General features: G+C 46.3%; 1 protein-coding gene across 3 annotated transcripts in view; it reads left to right on the top strand.

The window, feature by feature from the left end:
* Positions 1-19,359, top strand: part of commd4 (COMM domain containing 4) — a 126,333-nt gene that overhangs the window by 74,534 nt on the left and 32,440 nt on the right. The window lies entirely within an intron of this gene.

Genomic DNA, 19,359 nt, shown 5'->3' with positions numbered 1-19,359 from the left:
AACCCTGCCTGTCTAGAACCTACTAGTTATGGCATCTGTAACACCTTTAGTACTGGAACATACTGGAGGCCATTCGGCCCCTGGTTCTTGTTCTAGCATTCTACAAGACAACAGCTGATCCGTTCTCTCAGCGCCACTTCCTTGCACTAACCCCATACTCCTTGAGTCCCTTAATCAATTTGTGTTTGAGGCTCGGATGATACAAGCTGCACACTAACACTCCGCGGTGGTCTGTAGAATGAGGTGCCTGATATCCCTTACCCAAGCCACGATAAACAAAGGTAAAATAGCGACAAAGATATTGCAGATATTGGAATCTTGCGTAGAACCCAACGTGCTGGAGGAACTCAGCAGGTCAGGTGAATATAATAGATTGGCAGAGAGATGGACAAAGACTGGAGAATGGGAGACCAAAGGGCATAAGATCCAGGGAGATTGGTGTGAGGTGGAGCCAGGCGAGGCTTCAGGTGTTTGTACATATTAATAGCAAAGTTCCACTGCATTGTTGCAGTCTCAATCTCCAGAGAGCCAGGGCAGGTTTATTCCACTGAAGAAGGGTCTCGACCCAAAACGTCACCAATTCCTTCTCGCCTTCAAACACCACGTCTCGTGGCGACATAGAGCACGGAAACAGGCCCTTTGGCCCATCTTGTCCATGGCAACCACACTAGTCCCACCTGCCTGCATTTCACCAATATCCCCCTAAACCTATCCTAGTATCCTTGTACCTGTCCAAATGTTTTTGAAATGTCATCATAGTACGTTCCTCAACTACCTACTCTAGCAGCTTGTTCCATACACCCACCATTCTTTGTGTAAACAGTTTTCCCCAGGTACATGGATAGGCCAGGTTTGGAGGGATATGGGCCAAACACATACAGTAGTGTAGCTGGGACATGTTGGCCGGTGTGGGCAAGTTGGGCCGAAGGGCCTGTTTCCACACTGTATCACCCTGTGACTCCACAACTCTATGACCCAGGTTCCTATTAAATACCTTCAAGCTATGATTCTTGTTTCCCTGACTATGGCATGCACCTTATCTATGACGTTCATGGTCTTGCACACATCTACAAGCCTTCGCACCAGTCCTGTAATGGGATAACTAAAAATGCACGCAATACTCCAAATGCTGCCAGACCGAGTGCCTATAGAGTTACGTCATCTGAGGTTATTTTAGATTTGCAAATCTTTCCCTGTGAAACGTGAGATTTTACAATAAAACAGGACGTGTTGTGGCAAAAACAAACTTCCACAAATAGCATACTGATTTAGTGAGGTGCCTGATTTCAGGAGAGTTTTAAATAACTCCGCAGGGCAGCGGGCCACAGTGGGGAAGTTGAGTCAAATAATGAAATATTCAAATATTCAGTATCCAAAAGTACATATATTTAAATATTAAGGCCATACTTACTAAATCAGTCCATGGGCAGAGCAACATTGGGTGTGAATGTAGGATTAAATTGCATTTATTTTAAGGCAAGGAGCCATTTAGCAAAGCAGATAGACTCGGAGAGTTGATCACTGCATGGAGATATGTGTGGGAAGGAACTGCAGATGCTGGTTTACACCGAATATAGACACAAAATGCTGGAGTAACTCAGCGAGTCAGGCAGCGTCTCTGGAGAGAAGGAATAGGTAGGCTGCCTGATCACCTGAGTTACCCCAGCTTTTTGTGTCTATCTTCTCAAGGCGAAGGGGAAGAGATTTAATAGGAATCTGAGGGGTAACCTTTTCACACAAAGGGTGGTGGGTGTATGGAACGAGCTGCCAGAGGAGGTAGTTGAGGCTGGGACTATCCCAACGTTTAAGAAACAATTAGACAGGTACATGGATAGGACAGGTTTGGAGGGATATGCGCCAAATGCGGGCAGGTGGGACTAGTGAAGCTGGCACATGTTGGCTGGTGTGGGCAAGTTGGGCCGAAGGAAGGGTCTGACATTGTGGATTCACATGGAAAAATGACTGCAATCAGAACTAACAACCTCTCACCTGCCACGTATTGTCCTATCGATCTTCTCGCCTAGCTTTCTACCCCCCTCCAACCCCCACAAAATCAGTCTGAAGAAGAGTCTCGACCCAAAACATCACCTAACCATGTCCTCCAGAGATGCTGCCTGACCTGCTGAGTTACTCCAGCACTTGGTTACTTTTTTTGTGCGGTAGCATCTGCAGTTCCTCGTGTCTCAGTATTTCGATGCTTCCACACAAGATTCCCTTTACAAAAGCATCAGAAAACTGACTGGCAGCTCTCGCTGTTTGTTAATTAAATTTACGATGCGGTGCTGTACAGAATAACATTTGATCATTGGGAATCAAGTATTATAATGATATTGTCAGTGTTGAAACACCGTCACACCCTATACCTTATTAATCTAGAGTTCTTTCCTGAACATACAAGTTAGTCACTGGTATGTTTATAGGCATTATATATAAAATGTTGTTGTAATTACAGCAGAGTCAGCTTCACACTGTAAGAAAAATATTGCCATTGCTTCTTCACCCATTTGTTTCTCTGTGGTTCTTTCAGCTCGTAGCTTTCATGACTGTGGTCACGTCTAGACTAGTGTGGCCACAGTCAGGGAGCATTAACAGTGATTGAAACGTGGCTGAATTCAGAGAGGCATGTTCAACATATACAAATATTTATTCACACAGACACAGACATGTAGACATACACACACACACACACACACACACACACACACACACACACAGACACACACACACACTCTGGTGCCAGGAGAACAGCCTCCTCTTGAACATCAAAAAAACGAAGGAGCTGATCATGGACTTTAGGAGGGCACATCATCCGAGGACGTACACTCAATTGAGTATAAATGGGGATCCTGTGGATAGGGTGAACTGTTTTAAATATCTGGGAGTCCACATCTCTGAGGATATGACATGGTCATCACACGCCTCAGCACTGGTGAGTAAGGCAAGGCAGCGCCTTTACCACCTCAGGCAATTGAGGAAATTCAGAGTGTCTCCGAGGATCCTCCAGTGCTTCTACGCAGCGGCGGTGGAAAAGCATCTTGTCTGGGAACATTACCATCTGGTTCGGGAATTGCTCTGCCAAGGACAAGAAGGCTCTGCAGAGAGTAGTGCGTTCGGCCGAACGCACTATGGGAACTTCACTCACCCCCCTGCAGGAGCTATACAACAGGAGGTGCAACTCCAGAGCAAACAAAATCATGAGAGACCCCTTCCACCCCTGCAACGGACTGTTCCAGCCGCTACGGTCAGGCAAACGCCTCCGTTGCCATGCAGTGAGAACGGAGAGGTTGAGAAGGAGTTTCTTCCCAGAGGCAATTCGGACTGTAAACGCCTTTCTCACCAGGGACTAACTGTACAGAACGTTTTTCCTTCTATTATTTATTATGTAAAATAATATGTGTGTTATGATTGTGTTTATAATTTGTTTGGTTGTTTTGTTGTTCCGCGAGCATTGCCACTTTCATTTCACTGCACATCTCGTATGTGTATGTGACAAATAAACTTGACTTGACTTGACTTGACTTGACACACACACACACGTAGACATACACACGTAGACATACACACACACACACAGACACACACACACACAGACACACACACACAGACACACACACACGTAGACATACACACACACACACGCACACACACATACACAGACACACACACACACACGTAGACATACACACGTAGACATACACACACACACACACACACACACACACACACACACACACACACACACACACACACACACACACACACACACACACACACACACACACACACACACACATACACACACAGGCAACTGACCCATCCTATCACCAACTAGAGAGCGGTCTTGACATACTATCTTCCTCATTGAAGACCCTTGGACTATCCTTAATTGGACTATCCTTAATTGGACTTTATCTGGCACTAAACCTTATTCCCTTCATCCTGTATCTGTACACTGTGGGCGGCTCGATTGTAATCATGTGTAGTCTTTCCGCTGTCTGGATAGCAATCAACAAAACACCTTTTCACTGTACCTCGATCACCTATCTATTTTTTGTGTCTATCTTCAGGGTTACAGGATATTTGGTGGGAGGTGAAGAATTGTCGGGAGGGTTACAGAGTCATAGAGTGATACAACGTGGAAACAGGCCCTTCGGCCCAACTTGCCCACACCGGCCAACAATGTCCCAGCTACACTAGTCGCACCAGCCTGCGTTTGGTCCAAACCTGTCCAATCCATGTACCTGTCCAACTGTTTCTTAACCCCACCCTCAACTACCTCCTCTGGCAGCTTGTTCCATACACCCACCACCCTTTGTGTGAAAAATGTTAGCTTATTAAATCTTTTCCCCTTACAACCATATAACCATATAACAATTACAGCACGGAAACAGGCCATCTCGGCCCTACAAGTCCGTGCCGAACAAATTTTTTTTCCCCCTTAGTCCCACCTGCCTGCACTCATACCATAACCCTCCATTCCCTTCTCATCCATATGCCTATCCAATTTATTTTTAAATGATACCAATGAACCTGCCTCCACCACTTCCACTGGAAGCTCATTCCACACCGCTACCACTCTCTGAGTAAAGAAGTTCCCCCTCATATTACCCCTAAACTTCTGTCCCTTAATTCTGAAGTCATGTCTGAAGACTGAAGAACCTATGTCCTCTGGTCCTCGATTCCCCGACTCTGGGCAGTCGAAGATGGTGCGGGATGAGGTTGTGTCTTTACAGCGAGCCGGTGTTCTAAGCTTATTACAGCGCAGATTGCTTACTCCAGCTTCACTGGGTACAATTATTCTAGCATTGTTTATTTAGGTAACCTCTGAAGCAGCGCTCAGAATAAGAGAACAAACCCATTCTCAGACAATGAGCGAATGTGTTCAGCCTCTCAGTTTACACAAGTACATTTTCATGGCAGGCAGAACCTGTGACTTACATGACCACTCCTTAATTGTCAAGCTAATTAGTGAGAGAACTTCACAAAGACACCTTCATGCTGATTCCTCCAATATACAAAGTCCAAATTAATAGCGTTGCTTTCTGTAAAATTGCCCCAGTGTTTTACTTGTGAAACAGTGTTTGCCCCTTTAACCTGGTTAAAACCTGACGTGCTTTATAGGGGATAGTAGGAAAAGGTGGACAAGGGTTAGAACAGAGACACAGGCTATTTAAGGAGAGGGGAGAGGGGAGAGGGGAGAGGGGAGAGGGGAGAGGGGAGAGGGAGAGGGGAGAGGGGAGAGGGGAGAGGGGAGAGGGGAGAGAGGGGAGAGGGGAGAGGGAGGGGAGAGGGGAGAGGGGGAGGTGGAAAGAGAGAGGGGAGAGAGAGAGGGTGGGAGGGAATGAGAGAGAGAGGGGGAGGGAAGGGGGCGGTAGAAAGGGAGGGGGAAAGATAGAGGGGAGGGGGGAGGGAGGGGAGAGGGGAGGGAGAGGGGGGGAGGGGAGGGGGTTGGGAGGGGATTGAGGGTAGGGGAGAGGGTTGAGGGTTGGGGAGAGGGTGGGGGGAGAGGAGGGAGAGGGGAGAGAGGGAGAGGGGGAGGAGGAGAGAGGGGAGAGGGGAGAGGGGAGAGGGGGAGGGGGGAGAGGGGGAGAGGGAGAGAGAGGAGGGAGAGGGGAGGGGGAGGGATGGGGAGCGATTCCCCGAGCTTGGAGCCTCGGCAACTTAAAGCATTGGCACCAATGGGAGAATGTTTTAATTTTAGTTTTAGAGATACAACATGGAAACAGGCCCTTCGGCCCACCGAGTCCGCACCGACCAACGATCCCCGCACATTAACACTACCCTACACACACTAGGGACAATTTTCCTTTTACACCTGTACTAAGTATACAAACCCAAGCCAATTAACCTATAAACTTGCACGTTTTTGGAGTGCGGGAGGAAACCGAAGATCCCGGAGAAAACCCACGCAGGTCACGGGGAGAACGTGCAAACTCCGTACAGACAGTGCCCGTAGTCGGGATCGAACCCGGGTCTCTGGCGCCGTGAGGTAGCGGAACTACCTGCTGCGCCCTGAAGTCAATCGAGAGACTATATTTGGAGGATCGGAGAGGTCTTCATGGACCTTCAACAGGAGATGGCTTATTCCTCTCAGGAGTGGACAACGCAATGTAGCAGCTGCAGAGCCGTGTCTCAACGGCGCCAGAGACCCCGGTTCAATCCTGACCTCGCCCGGATGCTGTCTGTGTGGAGTTTGCACATTTCCCCCATGACCGCCTGGGTTTGCTCCGGGTGCTCCGGATTTCTCCCACATCCCAATGAAGCGAGGGTTTTTAAGGTTTATTGGCCGTTGTAAAATTGCCCCCGATGTGTCAGGAGCAGACAGGATTACATTGAACTAGAGTGAACGGGTGATCGATGATTGACGTGGACACCACAGACCCTAGATCCTATTCCAATGCTGTATCTCGAAGCTACAAATCAAAAAGGCAGCCAGCATCATCAGAGACCCACACCACCTTGACCACCCTCTCATCTCACTGCTATCATCGGGTAGAAGGTACAGGAGCCTGAAAACTGTAACGTCCAGGTTCAGGAACAGCTTCTTCCCTGCAACCATCAGGCTATTAAACACAACAAACCTCCAAATAAGCTCCAAACTACATACACGGGGACATTATTGTTGCCTTTGTTTCACTGATTATACTGAACTTATTTTGTGGTTTATTAAGAATATTAAGAATACTATCTTTACAGTTGAGCTGTTGCAAAGATGAATATCATTCCTAGGCTTCAGGACATAAGGCAATAAAACACTCTTGAATCTTGTCCAGAGAAACTGATTTGTAGCAATTCCCATTGAGTAATTAAGTAATAGTAAGAATTATTAGTAATTTAGTATTAGTAATACTTAATAGTAATAATTAGTAATACTAATTTTTCTGTCTGAAGAAGGGTCTCGACCTGAAACATCACCCATCCTTTTTCACCACAGATGCTGCCTGAGCCATTGAGTTACTCCAGCACCTTGTGTCTATCTTCTTACTAATTTTTAAAAGTTGAGATATCATCAGGCAGCGAGGCAAAATAGTCCAACTTTCACGCAAGGGACAAAAGCAACAGATTCTTCAGAACTTGGTGCTTTTTGCCAATGTCGAATTGGACCTAAATTGGCCCCAATATCAGCGACCACAGATTAAGAATAAGGGGTAAGCCATTTAGAACGGAGACGAGGAAACACTTTTTCTCGCAGAGAGTGGTGAGTCTGTGGAATTCTCTGCCTCAGAGGGCGGTGGAGGCAGGTTCTCTGGATGCTTTCAAGATGAGCTAGATAGGGCTCTTGAAAATAGCAGAGTCAGGGGATACGGGGAGAAGGCAGGAACTGGGCACTGATTAGGGATGATCAGCCATGATCACATTGAATGGTGCTGGCTTGAAGGGGTAAATGGCCTCCTCCTGCACCTATTGTCTATTGTCTATTGATCTGACTCTAGATAAAAGATTTTGTCAGGTAAATTCTGAGCAAAATTTGGAAGGATCGATCAAAGAAAGTCTGATTGTCATAGAGTTATAGAATGTTACAGCGTGCAAACATGGCTCAACTTGCCCACACCAGCCAACATGTCCCAGCTACACTAGTCCCACCTGCCCGCATTTGGCCCATATCCCTCCAAACCTGTCCTATCCAAGTACCTGTCTAACTGTTTCTTAAATGTTGGGATAGTCCCAGCCTCAACTACCTCCTCTGGCAGCTCGTTCCATACACCCACCGCCCTTTGTGTGAAAAAGTTACCCCTCAGATTCCTATCAAAACTTTTCCCCTTCACCTTAAACCTTGGTTAGAAACCTCTGTACATTCACCAGGACATTTGCCATACAGTTAGGCCAACTAATTCTACGAAGCCCTGGCCACAGACACAACTAATTATTCAGTATTGATATCACCCAACTCTGATCGGCTAAATCTGACTATCAATCGCGTGGCTAAAAATCTAATCAAATTCAGATTCGGGAAATACAAAACTCAAACAGAAAATGCTCGGGGAAATAACTCAAGTAAACAAGTCAGGCAGCATCCGTGGAAGGCTAAGCAATTTTACAGGACTTGGAAAGCTGACTGCTTTTCTTTCCGCAGATGCTGATTGACCTAGTGAGTTTTTCCACTACTTTCTGCTTTCCTCCTTACACAATCATTTTCGGTGACACACCAGCCAGCAACTAAGTCGAAAACCCTTGCCCTTTCTTGCACAACACAACTTAATAATGAGAACCCTGCATTTTTCTTTCACAAAATATGCCCATCAAATTAAAAAGTGCTCAATGCTAATTTTACACGTAATTATGAATAAAGAATGCAGTTTAAAATAAATTAAAGATTTAACAAGCAAGAAGCATCTTCGAACAGAAAGATGAAAAGTTCTGATCTTTCCGTAGATGCTGCTTGACCTGCCGAGTTTTTCATACAATTTTCTATTTTCATTTAAAATATTTTATACATCATATACCTTCTATACAGGCATGCGATTCTTGCAAATAATTGTCTTAACAGAGAAAAAAAAACAGGTTGCACAACTGAAAATAGAAGCAACACTCACATAAATGAAATGTTTAACAATAAATGACCACGCATGAAATAAAAGAATGAGGTACCTCTGTAGATGCGGTATGGTTCTTGATGCTAGCTCATCTGATTTTAATTCCTTCTCCGATTGCATTTATTCAACAACAACATTTGTTTCATTATAGGATGGTGGGTAATTAAATTTTTCATGACGTGCTTTAACGCATGCCTGTGGTCATGTCGTGCCTCATGTGTTTTGACACCTCACCTCACCATTTGGACTTTCTTTTGTATACGTGCATCCCTTCCTTCAACCGGAAAGTTATTATTAATATTTTTAACAATATAATCTTGCACATTTGTAAAGCCTGTTCAGCACAAAGAATACATAATGCAAACTATAGCTATTTCCAAGACGTTGGATGAAGCACTGATTGTCAGGTTAAGAGATATGTTGTCAAACCGGAAATTCATTGTCCACACATAAATCTTTAGGGTGTGTGCAGTCCCACACCTGTTTAAACCACAATCTACATATTGACGTACAAAAACAACACTTGTTACTGTATTTGCTTTCTCAAACAATGGGCGAGAACAAAAATCGACGCATCCTGTGAGTTTTTGGCAACTTTTAGCCCTGCTCGAAAGTTTTGGCACAAATTTTCAGAAGCAGATAAAAGTTGTAAAGATCGTTTGACTATTTGAGAGATTGTTGGAAGTCTGCCAACTAGCCCGACAAAAATATATTCTTCCCTTTAACATCGAATGATACAGCGTGCAAACAGACCCTTCAGCCCAACTTGCCCACACTGGCCAACATGTCCCAGCTACACTAGTCCCACCTGCCTGCTTTTGGCCCATATCCTTCCAAACCTGTCTAACAGTTTATTAAACATTGGGACAGCCCCTGCCTTTTTGACCCAGCTATTTTTTTCTCGCACTGGGCTGTTTAGTGAGAATTGTATTCTGAGCATGGCCACAGTGCAGAAGAATGTTGCTGCAGTTAGAAGGATACAAAGTGTTGCATGCGCTGTTTCAATACCAACAAAGGCACCAAGTGCTGGAGTAACTCAGTGGGTCGGGCACCATCGCTGGAGAACGTGGCTTAATTTCAGTTTAGTGATACAGCAAATGAACAAACCCTTTGACCCACAGAGTCTACGCTGACCAGCGATCACCCGTGACCAGCACACCAGTGACATTTTACAGAAGACAATTTAACCAAGCACCTTCTTTCACAACTCTTTCACTGTTTTTACAGGCAACTATGGACTTTGACATCCGACCTCACTCTCTGCAAACTTACTAACTGACCCATCTGCATTCTCATTCCAAAGACGTGTGGGTTTGTAGGTGAATGGCCCCTAGTGTGTAGGATATGTGTACGTGTGATCGCTGGCCAGCACAGTCTTGGTGGGCCGAAGGGCCTGGGCTCGCTGTATCCTTAAACTAAACTAGACAAGACTAGGGAAAGGGACATATGGAGCGATGAAGTTGGACAGTATAAGCTTTAATTATTCAGGTATACAATGGGAATAGAACACATGACTCATTACAATGGATTTTGCTTTGGGGATCATATTTCCCTTAAGGAAGATTTAGATAAACAAAGTCACAAAATTATAATAGGAAGAACAATAGCAAAAGACAATAGCAAAAGGAGTGTGCTTCTTCAGACGTGTAAATCCTGCCTTTCAGCAAAATATTTTCTTTGTTGGAGTCCCAGCCAAAAATCACAGAAGATATGACTCCTTGGCCATAGGTAGGAGTTCAGCGGTTTGACCTTAGTGTGGACAGAAAGTCCAGCCAGTTGTAGAGGTCAATGTAACCTCACTTTTCTTCAGATCCCGTCAGTTTTTCACCAAAGTTTAGTTTAGAGATACAGCGCGGAAACAGGCCCTTCGGCCCACTGAGTCTGTACCGACCAGCGATCCCCGCACACGAACACTATCCTACACACACACACCGGGGACATTTTACACTTACACCAAGCCGATTAACCTACAAACCTTTGTAGGAAACCAAAGATCTCGCAGAAAACCCACGCAGGTCACGGGGAGAAGACGTGCAAACTCCGTACAGGCAGCACCCGTAGTCAGGATCGAACCTGGGCCACCGGTGCTGCAAGCGCTGCAAGGCAGCAACTCTACCGCTGTGCCACCGTGCCACCCTTAAATGATCAAGGTGATCGGAGGAGTTTTTCTCAGTGGAGATAAACGTATAAAGTTGCAGACGCTGGAATCTGACACAAAACAGCACTTGCAGTTGCAATTGTTTCCATATCATTCAGGGAAAGCTGCCTGTCCCACTGAGTCACCCCAGCTTTTTGTGGCTATCTTCAGTTTATTTGGTTGCTGTAATGAACTGCAGAGTTTGTTTTCCTGTCAACAGATCCTAGCTAAGCCTCACAGTTAATAAGATGGAACTGAAATGAGGAATGCAGAAGTGCCAATGTAATACATTCATTGTTTTTGAAGGCAAATGGGAAACTGAAACTAATGTTTCTGGTTTAAAAATCAAAACTGGGATGTGAAGTTTCTATGATCAGCCCCGTTCCCATTGAAGGGGTGAGGTTTTGTTTGAGGGAGGCTTTGTTCTACCCATGCTGAGTTCTCATATTTCTCACACGTATGACATTGAAGGAGGCTATTCAGCCCATCGTGTTCATGCTGGCTCACACAGCTATTCTGTTAATCCCATTCCCTACCTAGCCTTGCAAGGGCGCAGTGGTAGAGTTGCTGCCTTAGGAGACGTGAATTCGATCCTGACTACGGGTGCTGTCTGTGCGGAGTTTGCATGTTCTCCCCTGTGTAACCAATCACAATTACAAGAATACTTTGTTAGCCAAGTATGTTTTTGCAACAAACGAGGAATTTGATTTGCCAAGTCAGTCATACAAATAAAAATCAACGGAACACACAAAAATACATTTTAACATAAACATCCACCACAGTGACTCCTCTACATTCCTCACTGTGGTGGAAGGAGAAAAAAGTTCAACCTCTTCCCTCCCTTGGTCTCCTGCGCCTGCCATCAGTGGCTTCGGGGTGGGAGATTGCAACCTTCACGTGGTCCACCAGCTCCTCCAGTTTCCATCCACATCCCAAAGTCGTGCGGGTTTGTAGGTTAATTGGCCTCTATAAGGTTGCTCCTTGTATGGAGGGAGTGGATGAGATGATGATTCCTGTGCACCGTTTCACTCACTGGACACACCTGTTCCTGGCATCGCCATCTCGGGATGAAAGGGGAGCAGCGGTAGAGTTGCTGTCTCGCTGAGACCCGGGTTCGATCCTGACCGCGGGTGCTTTCTGTGTGGAGTTTGCATGTTCTCCCTGTGACCTTTATCTGCATCCCTTTTGATCTCTGACACTTCCTTATCTCTGTAACTCCCTCTCCCAGGCTCAGTCTGAAGAAGGGTCTCGACCCGAAACGTCACCCATTCCTTCTCTCCAGAGATGCTGCCTGTCCCGCTGAGTTACTCCAGCGTTTTGTGTCGATCTGCTTCACTGATGCTGTCAGGCAGCGGCTCTATCAGCTGCAACACTCTGCCCACTCTGGTAATTTGAAAGCATATAATTTGTCTCCCCATCGGGGAGTTGAACCCTAGTCTCCCGCGTGGCGCGGGGGAAAAGAACAACTCTACTAATGAGGAATTGATTCTGTGAGGTGCTGTGTGTCTGAGTCTAATGCCCCTGTCCCACTTAGGAAACCTGAACGGAAACCTCTGGAGACTTTGCGCCCCACCCAAGGTTTCCGTGCGGTTCCCGGAGGTTGCAGGTGGTTGCCGGAGGTTGCAGGTAGTGGAAGCAGGTAGGGAGACTGACAAAAACCTCCGGGAACCGCACGGAAACCTTGGGTGGGGCGCAAAGTCTCCAGAGGTTTCCGTTCAGGTTTCCTAAGTGGGACAGGGGCATTAGTTCCTCTGGTGCAAGAAAGATTTGTGTTGTAGCTGGACCTCACTATGCGTGTGCAGGTGTCAATAAACTCAACGTGGCTTTATCTTTGACCAGCCCTTTAGTAACATATTCTAGAAACATTCACGTGACATGATAGGACACTGTGTCTGGGTGCAGGTGCAGAGTCATAGAGTGATACAGCACGGAAACAGGCCCTTCGGCCCAACTTGCCCACACCGGCCAACATGCCCCAGCTACACTAGTCCCACCTGCCTGCGTTTGGTCCATATCCCTCCAAACCTGCCCTATCCATGTACCTGTCCAACTGTTTCCTAAACGTTGGGATAGTCCCCAGCCTCAACTACCTCCTCTGGCAGCTCGTTCCATACACCCACCGCCTTTTGTAGGATAGAAGGTCAGGATCGAACCGGGGTCTGTGGCGCTGCAAGGCAGCAACTCTACCGCTGTGCCACTGCGTCTAAAGGTGAGAGGGTCAAAGTTTAAAGTAGTTGAGCAGAGCAAGTTTTTTTGACACAGGTGGGTGAAACAACTGCCAGGGCTGGCGATGAAGGCGAATGTGATAGCAGTGTTTATGAAGCATTTGGATGGACGCAGGGTATGAAGAGATACGGATCATGATGTGTAGACAGATGATGCTGTTTATCACAGCACAGACATTCTTGGCTAGACAGCCTGGCCCTGTACTTGTCTAATGTTCCATGGAATTTAATACATTCCGTGTGCAAAGCGTGAAATACGTCTTGGTTGCCATCTCTAGACAAAACATTCCTCGGGAGTTTGAGGGGCTTTTTCACAATTTACACAATATCCGCTCATCTCCTGCTTATGTGACGGCATTGTTGTCCATGGGATGTGAACGCAATCAGAAGGCAATATCTTGTCCAACTGATAATTGATGCCATTTATAGATGCGATGGTGCGTTTGTTGGGTTGATGTGGTGACATTTACTGGATGTACACGCAGCATAACCTGCTTAATGGTTCGGACAGACAATGTTGTGACAAATGCAAGTCATCAGACGTCATTAGGACTCAGTAGATAAGTAGATAAGCCCAACCCAACCTTGCAGTAAGATAGCAAAGGCTAGCAAATGATAGTCATGCCTTGCACGTTACAGATCTGTGACTTTTATAAGGTCATGAGATCATAAGGAATAGGAGCAGAATTAGGCCATTCGGCCCATCAAGTCTACTTCGCCATTCAATCATGGCTGATCTGTCTCAGCCTCTTAACCCCATTCTCCTGCCTTCTCCCCGTAACCCCTGACACCCGTACTAATCAAGAATCTATCTATCTCTGCCTTAAATATATCCACTGACTTGTGGCCTCCACAGCCGTCTTTGGCAAAGAATTTCACAGATTCACCACCCTCTGACAAAATATTTGTCTTGTCTTTTTTGTCAGGCTGCTCTTGCAGCTATTTATTTATTGCTAAATATGCTTTTGTTCTTTGACATCCACTCCCTGCACACTGGGGCCACTTTAGAGAATTCAAGAGCGTTTATTGCCAAGTGTCCCAGATAGGACAAGGACATTCTTGCTTTGCTTCAGCACAACACAATATAGTGGACAGAAGCTGCTTAACATGCAAACCCGCACGTCTTTTGGATGTGGGAAGAAACCGGGGCACCTGGAGGAAACCCACGCGGTCACAGAAAGAACACGCAAACTCCACACAGACAGCAGCCATGCTCAGGATCGAACCTGGGTCTCTGACGCTGTGATGCTCCACCGCCCATCATTCACTATATTGGTGTTTAAGAAGGAACTGCAGATGCTGGAAAATCGAAGGTAGACAAAAATGGTGGAGAAACTCAGCGGGTGCAGCAGCATCTATGGAGCGAAGGAAATAGGCAACGTTTCGGGACGAAACGTTGCCTATTTCCTTCGCTCCATAGATGCTGCTGCACCTGATGAGTTTCTTCAGCACTTTTGTCTACATAGAAACAGAGACAATAGGTGCAGGAGTAGGCCATTCGGCCCTTCGAGCCTGCACCGCCATTCAATATGATCATGGCTGATCATCCAACTCAGTATCCCATCCCTGCCTTCTCTCCATACCCCCTGATCCCTTTAGCCACAAGGGCCACATCTAACTCCCTCGTAAATATCGCCAATGAACTGTGGCCTCAACTATCTTCTGTGGCAGAGAATTCCACAGATTCACCACTCTCTGTGTGAAAAAAGTTTATCTCATCTCGGTCCTAAAAGACTTCCCCCTTATCCTTAAACTGTGTGACCCCTTGTTCTGGACTTCCCCAACATCGGGAACAATCTTCCTGCATCTAGCCTGTCCAACCCCTTAAGAATTTTGTACGTTTCTATAAGATCCCCCCTCAGTCTTCTAAATTCTAGCTGAGTCTATCCAAGTCAAGTCAAGTCAAGTTTATTTGTCACATACACATACGAGATGTGCAGTGAAGTGAAAGTGGCAATGCTCGCGGACTTTTGTGCAAAAGACAAACAACAAAACAACCAAACCAATTATAAACACAATCATAACACACATATTCTTTTACATAATAAATAATGGAAGGAAAAACGTCCAGTCTTTCTCCATATGAAAGTCCTGACATCCCAGGAATCAGTCTGGTGAACCTTCTCTGTACTCCCACTATGGCAAGATATATTGCACTATAACATTTGCTATAGGTGATTTTTAATGACTGAAATTCCTTTTTCTGATTTTGTTCCTGATGTTATTTATAGAACACTGTGTTTACAAACCTGTTGTGCGTTGAAGTAAGAATTTCCTTGTTCTGTTTTGATAGTTTACTGACTGCATTCACAAGCAAGATCGACCTTTGACGTAGGCTAAGCTAATTCTTTGACTGCTTTGAATGCTTGAAATTCGTTCCTGGAACGGATACGGGTCGGGCTGAATTGCTACCTTGATTCCTGTTGAGTCAAAGAGTTAGGTTGAAGTCCCACAATAGCCTCTGTATCTGTCTCTCAAGTGAGCGTCATTTAAGTTTCATTTGTGTCTTGGTTCCCGTACAAAACAAATTGATGGGAATGCCGTTAATGATGCTGCTGGTACACCCGCCAGCAACCAGTTTCATGCAACATGGAGCATAGACTGGTACAGCACAGGAACAAGGCCCTTCGGCCCACAATGTCTATGCTAAACATGATCCCAAGACCAACTATTCTCTGATCCATATCCCTCCATTCCCACGCGCCTGTCCACATGTCTCTTAAACACCACTATGGTATCTGCCTACACGGCCACCCCTGGCAGCCCGTTCCAGGCACAAAAAACTTGCCCGCACATCTCCTGAAAACCTGCCCCCTCTCGACATACAGCTAAGACTTTGGGTATTTTTAAAGAGGAGATTGAATAGGACGGGTGTCAGAGGTTACGGGGAGAAGGCAGGAGAATGCGGTTGAGAGGGAAAAATAGATCAGCCATGATTGAATGGGGGAGTAGACTTGATGGGCCGAATGGCCTAATTCTGCTCCTATGCCTTATGGTCTAATAGTCTATGTCCTCGAGTATTGGGAACATCCATTCCAGGGGAAAAGGAAGTCTTGGTGTTGAGCGCTGACACTGTGGAGTTTGCATGTTCTCGCTGCGACTGATTGGGTCTCTGCCGGGTGCTCTGGTTTCCTCCCGCCTCTTAAAGAATGGATTGTGGTAACTTGCCCAGAGAATGTAGGAGAATGGGAGAATCCATGGAGTGTTCCTGGGAATGTGGGAGGAATGAAATGGAATGAACGTGGTGAATGGGTGGCCGATGGTCAGCATGGACTTGATGGGCAGAAGGGTCTCATCTCCGTGCTGAATGACTCTTTGACTCTCGATATATTGTTATGCCAAAAGGCGAGGAACTTCGTTTTTCCTTTTTTAGACAATAAACAATAGGTGCAGGAGTAGAGGCCATTCGGCCCTTTGAGCCAGCACCGCCATTCAATGTGATCATGGCTGATTAACCCCAATCAATACCCCGTTCCTGCCTTCTCCCCATATTCCCTGTCTCCGCTATCTGCTGCACCTATTGTCTATTATCTATTTTGTGTTGACCTTCAGTGGAAAGACTCACCCACAGTTACCAGAAGTTGTGCTTTCTTATTTTCAGATAACTTCCTGGGTGCTACAAGTACCCCACCCTGTTACAGAAAACTCTTTGTCTGTCTGATTCATGCGTTGGGAGGTTAGGAATCAACACACACATTCTCGTGCTTTGCTTTAAGCAGAATGCAAAGAACTTCCGTCTGCGTAAAAGGTGGTGGTCAGAGATGGTGGGTCTACGGACCAGGCTAGGGGGCCACGCACACTGCAAACGTCACGCGCACTGTGCGCTTGGCTGGATGTTGATTCAAAGGCCGATACTATCACCACGTGCAGCGGTAGAGTTGCTGCCTCACAGCGCCAGAGACCCGGGTTCGATCCCGTCTGTACGGAGTTTGTACGTTCTCCCCGTGACCCGTGTAAGGGTTTTCTCCAGAATCTCCCGTTTCCTCCCACGCTCCAAAGTCGTGCAAGTTTGTGGGCCAATTTGGTTTGTAATAAAGTGTAAATTGTCCCTAGTGTGTGTGTGTGTGTGTGTGTAGAATAGTGTTAATGTGTGGATATCGCTGGTCGGCACAGACTCGGTGGGCCGAAGGGCCTGTTTCCCTGCTGTATCTCAAATCTAAACTTACTGGGACCTCGATATCCTGATCTCTAGACCACGATCAGTAAGAATAGACAACTAAACGTCCCTTGTGATCTTTGTCGACATTGGCGGCTGCAAAGATGCTCAGCTTCTTCCCTTACTCCCGATGCATTTGTAACCGTGCAGCCAACTCCGTGTGTTGGCTTGCGGCTGACACCAACGTATCTCAAACTAGATCTCAAACAATGATGAGATGATGTATAGAAAGGATAGAGAGCTTAGTTACAAGATTAGTTGTATATATCGAGAGTCAAACTTAGTTACAGGATTCTCTGCCTCAGAGGGCGGTGGAGGCCGGTTCTCTGGAAACTTTCAAGAGAAAGCTAAATACAAGGGGTCCAGTTTAAGGATAAGGGGGAAATCTTTTAGGACCGAGATGAGAAAAACATTTTTCACACAGAGAGTGGTGAATCTCTGGAACTCTCTGCCACAGAAGGTAGTTGAGGCCACAGTTCATTGGCTATAGTTAAGAGGGAGTTAGATGTGGCCCTTGTGGCTAATGGGGTCAGGGGGTATGGAGAGAAGGCAGGTACAGGATACTGAGTTGGATGATCAGCCATGATCATATTGAATGGCGGTGCAGGCTCGAAGGGCCGAATGGCCTACTCCTGCACCTATTTTCTATGTTTCTATGTTTCTATAGGGCTCTAGAAGATAGCGGAGTCAGGAGATATGGGGGAGAAGGCAGGAACGGGGTACTGATTGGGGATGATCAGCCATGATCACATCGAATGGTGGTGCTGGCTCGAAGGGCCGAATGGCCTACTCCTGCTGCTGTTGTCTATTGTCTAAGATATCACGATAACAACCTCTTCCACAATATTAGCAAGACCTAGGGGATAGTCATTGACTTCAGGAAGCAGGTGGAATATTTTCCCCGAAGATTGACACAAAATGCCGGAGTAACTCAGTGGGACAGGCAGCATCTCTGGAGAGAAGGAATGGGTGACGTTTCGGGTTGAAACATCTACTTCAGACTCTATACTCCATTCTGTATCTACATGTTGGTTGATAGCGTCATGGCCCTAGATATAACCATGAATGATTTGTCCTTCTACCATGAGGCCTCAGACAAGACAGCACACTAATGCCTCTACCTCCTCAGAAGGCTTCAGGACATTCAGCACGTCCCTGGAGAATCCGACCAGGTTCTACAGATGCACCACAGAGAGCATCTTATCCACATGCAACCACAGCCTGGCATGGCAAGCAGTGGCAGGAATTTGTGTTTGCAGCCCAGTCCATCACGCCCAGCCAACATCGCCCCACACACACTCTGACACAGCCTCTGGTAAAGCAAAGATAATAATAATAATAATAAATTTAATTTATGGGCGCCTTTCAAGAGTCTCAAGGACACCTTACAAAAATTTAGCAGGTAGAGGAAAAACATGTAAGGGGAATGAAATAAATAGTAGAGACAAGACTAGTACACAAAGTAAAGACAGAATTCAATACAAAACACAATATGAGGCAATTCATGCACAGATGAAAAGGGAGGGGGACGTGGGGCTAAGGATAGGCAGAGATGAAGAGATGGGTCTTGAGGCGGGACTGGAAGATGGTGAGGGACACGGAATTGCGGATCAGTTGGGGGAGGGAGTTCCAGAGCCTGGGAGCTGCCCTGGAGAAGGCTCTGTCCCCAAAACTGCGGAGGTTGGACTTGTGGATGGAAAGGAGACCGGCTGATGTGGATCTGAGGGACCATGAGGGTTGGTAGGGGAAGAGGAGGTCAGTGAGATATGGGGGGGGCAGGTGGTGGAGGGCTTTGTAGGTGAGGATCAGGATTTTGTAAGTGATCCGGTGGGAGATGGGAAGCCAGTGAAGTTGTTTGAGGACTGGAGTGATGTGATGCCAGGATTTGGTGTGGGTGATGAGTCGGGCGGCTGCGTTCTGGACCAGTTGGAGTCGGTTGATGTAGGTGGAGCTGATGCCAAGATCACCCATTCACACCCCGGTCATGCTCTCCTCTCCTCTCTCCCAGCTGGCAGAGGATAAAAACGTTTATCATTCACCACCAGATTCCAGAACAGCTTCCTCAACGTTAATAGACCTATGAACAAATTTCTCCCAATCTCTGAAGAAAGGTCTCGACCCGAAACGTCACCCATTCCTTCTCTCCAGAGATTTTATTTAGATTTCAAAATAGACTTTATTCAAGTAATAATTATGTACAATAAGTGAACTGTGCAAAAAATTCATCCGACATTTTCAGAGGCTCTACGAATTGTTCAATACAGTCTATACATGTTTCAAATTTCACAAATCTGTGCTCCAGAGATG

This window comes from Leucoraja erinacea, chromosome 36 (genome assembly GCF_028641065.1).
Source record: "Leucoraja erinacea ecotype New England chromosome 36, Leri_hhj_1, whole genome shotgun sequence".
NCBI classification, from domain to species: Eukaryota; Metazoa; Chordata; class Chondrichthyes; order Rajiformes; family Rajidae; genus Leucoraja; species Leucoraja erinaceus.
Note: the sequence above shows the minus strand (reverse complement) of the source record. Positions and strands in the feature narration are given on the sequence as shown.